Source organism: Haemaphysalis longicornis, unplaced genomic scaffold (genome assembly GCF_048455015.1).
Source record: "Haemaphysalis longicornis isolate Haplotype H1 unplaced genomic scaffold, Haemaphysalis longicornis Haplotype H1 scaffold_1, whole genome shotgun sequence".
Lineage (NCBI taxonomy): Eukaryota > Metazoa > Arthropoda > Arachnida > Ixodida > Ixodidae > Haemaphysalis > Haemaphysalis longicornis.
Window position 1 is genome coordinate 376,195,884 of NW_027526203.1, and position 2,892 is coordinate 376,198,775.

Consider the following 2,892-nt stretch of genomic DNA (forward strand, 5'->3'; position numbering starts at 1 on the left):
GGTACACTAAAAAACAGCTCCTTCACATCTATGGAAAAACAGTGCAAGGGTGGCGTCTGCTGCAGAAACTTCACTAGCTCCTGAGAGTTGCTTAGAAGGAACGGGTCATCCACCTTGAGTGCGGTGAGGTGTTGCTGCAGAAAAAGCGCTACCCTTCGCTGCCATGTCCTCTTGTCCTCGACGATGGCAGCCCCCTTGTCCCCTTGTCGACGATGCCTTCCGACGATGCCTTGTCCCCTTGTCCTCCACAACGTCTCACACGGGCTGAAAAAGGTTGCCGGAAGGTACGATGTTAAAGTTGTTTTTTCCGCCCCACACAAGCTGAAAGGACTGTGCAAGCGGGTGAACAAGGATGACGCTGAACGCCCACGCTGTGAGGTGAAACACAGAAACCCCTTCGTGGGGTGCGAGTCAGAAGTCGTCTACAAAATTCCGTTGGACTGTGGGAGGTCCTATATAGGACAAACCGGAAGGTCCCTGAACGAGCGGCTGTGGGAGCATAAGAACGCGTGCGCCAAGCTACAAGCGCCCGGGCATTTGGCCGATCACTGCAAAAAATGCAAATGCGAACCCCTGTTCAATGAAACAACAGTATTGGCACGCTCCCACAGCAGGAAGACCAGGCAAGTTATTGAAGCCTTTAGTATGGCATCGGAGAGACAAGGCGCATGCGTCAGCCAGCCATCGGTGATTCTAAAAAAGGGCCCATCTCCCCGCGAGGGGGACTCGAGTAAATGCGTCGCATAGGGGGTGGGTGTATTGCGTTAACGTTTAGTGTTTGGGGAGTTGGTGGTAGTGAATGCGTTGTATCAGCAGCTTCTTGACGTAGTTTGAATGAGTCAAGGATATAAGGCGCGTTCGTAGCCTTTCATTCTGTGTCGGTTTTGTGGCGCAGTGGGAAGAGCACCATGTACCTCTCGTTCCGCCCACAGGTAGTGAATGCGTTGTATCAGCAGCTTCTTGACGTAGTTTGAATGAGTCAAGGATATAAGGCGCGTTCGTAGCCTTCCATTCTGTGTCGGCTTTGTGGCGCAGTGGGTAGAGCACCATGTACCTTGCGTTCCGCCCGCAGGGTCGTGGGATCGAAACCAGGCGCCAGTAAGTATTATTTTTTTATATAGTGTAGGGGGAGGGGTGCGGACTACTACGGACGCCTAGAGCGGGTGGCATCGTGAGTTAAAGAAATGCTCTGCATTTAAAACAAGGATATTCACCTTCTGCGGAAAGATGTTCCCCGTGTGACAGTGAGCCAGAGAGAGGGGACGACGAGCGCACGTGGCCAGCTGTGAGTGAGACCGCGCAAAAAGTGAAGTGACAATAACAACTATCAAGAACTTAACACAGATAGGGTTTTGTGCGGGGTTTTGAACGTTTCTGTTTCTATGTTTATATTTCCAGTTTTTTCCTATAGGGTCGGAAAATAAAGGCCAGTTGATAGTTGCGCTTTCGTAAGTGTGCATCGTGTGTTCCGCCGTCCTTCGTCTTCGTAATTTCAATTTAGCCCAGTGTTTCTGCAAGAAATAATGTACCAACTAGCCCAGACGCGAGCCCTCACTGAAGATACTACTACCCTCAATCAAGGATCCCCCCCCCCTCCCCCACATCCAGATTGTGTGGACACCAGGCCATTCTTCCTTCGAGGGAAACGTGGCGGCACACGCCGCTGCCCGCGCTCTTACATTCCGGGCGTTTTCGTCGACGGAAGAGGACCTTTCCGAACCCTCCATCTATCCCCCGGTCCCTCCCCGATACACTGAAATCTTATATTATTATCGCCACCTGCGGCTTCAATACCCTCCTCCTCACCCATCCCTCAGCACACAGGCGGCTCGCATTTAGCGTCGACTGAAGACCAACACATTCTACAACACCTCGATACTCCACTACATCTCTCCCTCCCCTTACCCCTACAACTGCCCCTCTTGCTCCGTCCCGAACACTACCTACCACCTGGTCTGGGAATGCCCCTACGCGCCAAACCCCCTTCCTTCCCCATACCCTCAGCAGTGGGAGCGCGAGCTGGTCAGCTCACGATGCGAGGACCAAGAACGCCTCATCGCTCGCGCCCAAGCAGCTGCGCTAGCTCGCGGCTATCTGGACTAAGAAAGTCACCCGCTTTTATGCTCAATAAACGTTTTCCAATCCAATCGAAAATTTAGTGCACTTTCAATTTTATCACACAAACGGGGTCGCATGCCACGAATAGCTGTATGAGGTATCTTGAAGATCGAGATTCGACTTTTCAACTACAATATACGCCATAAAATGAATACGAAGGAAATTCGGGGGAAATAGACTAATTTAGATATCTATTCACGAAAAAAAAATATATTGTTACGCAGGAAGCATAACCCCATACCAAATATTCCTGGTTTTACGCTCCTGTTAAGCATCACGTTTTTTTTTTTTTTTTTTATATTAGGTCCCGATAATTGGAACACCGTGCATAAATATCCACTCAGATTTCCAACATAGCATCTTTGGCAACCTAAGCATTATTTCCTGCATGAAAAGCCAAATGACATTTAGTTTTTTTTTGCAAAGACTAAGGCGCACAGCCGCAGCGGAAAAATATCAGCCCAAATGACTTATGACCGGAGTGGGCATGTGCCAGTGCCAGGCATGTGCCAGTGGTGCAAGCAGATGAGCGAGAGGCGAGCCCGGACCGTAGACTTCTGGCCTCTGGCGGCACGCCCTGTTGCTGCGGTAACCCCGGTCCAGGTTAATCCGCACTCGTTCTCCACGGAGCTGCCCAAGGTGGCCATACTGGTGAGCACGGTGATCTTGGGAGCGACGCTGGCCCTCACGTTTCTCGCAGAAGAGTTGCACATCACGGACGACATGGACGTCGAGCCGAGCGACCATACGGAGACTAGCTCGTCGCCACAGCCA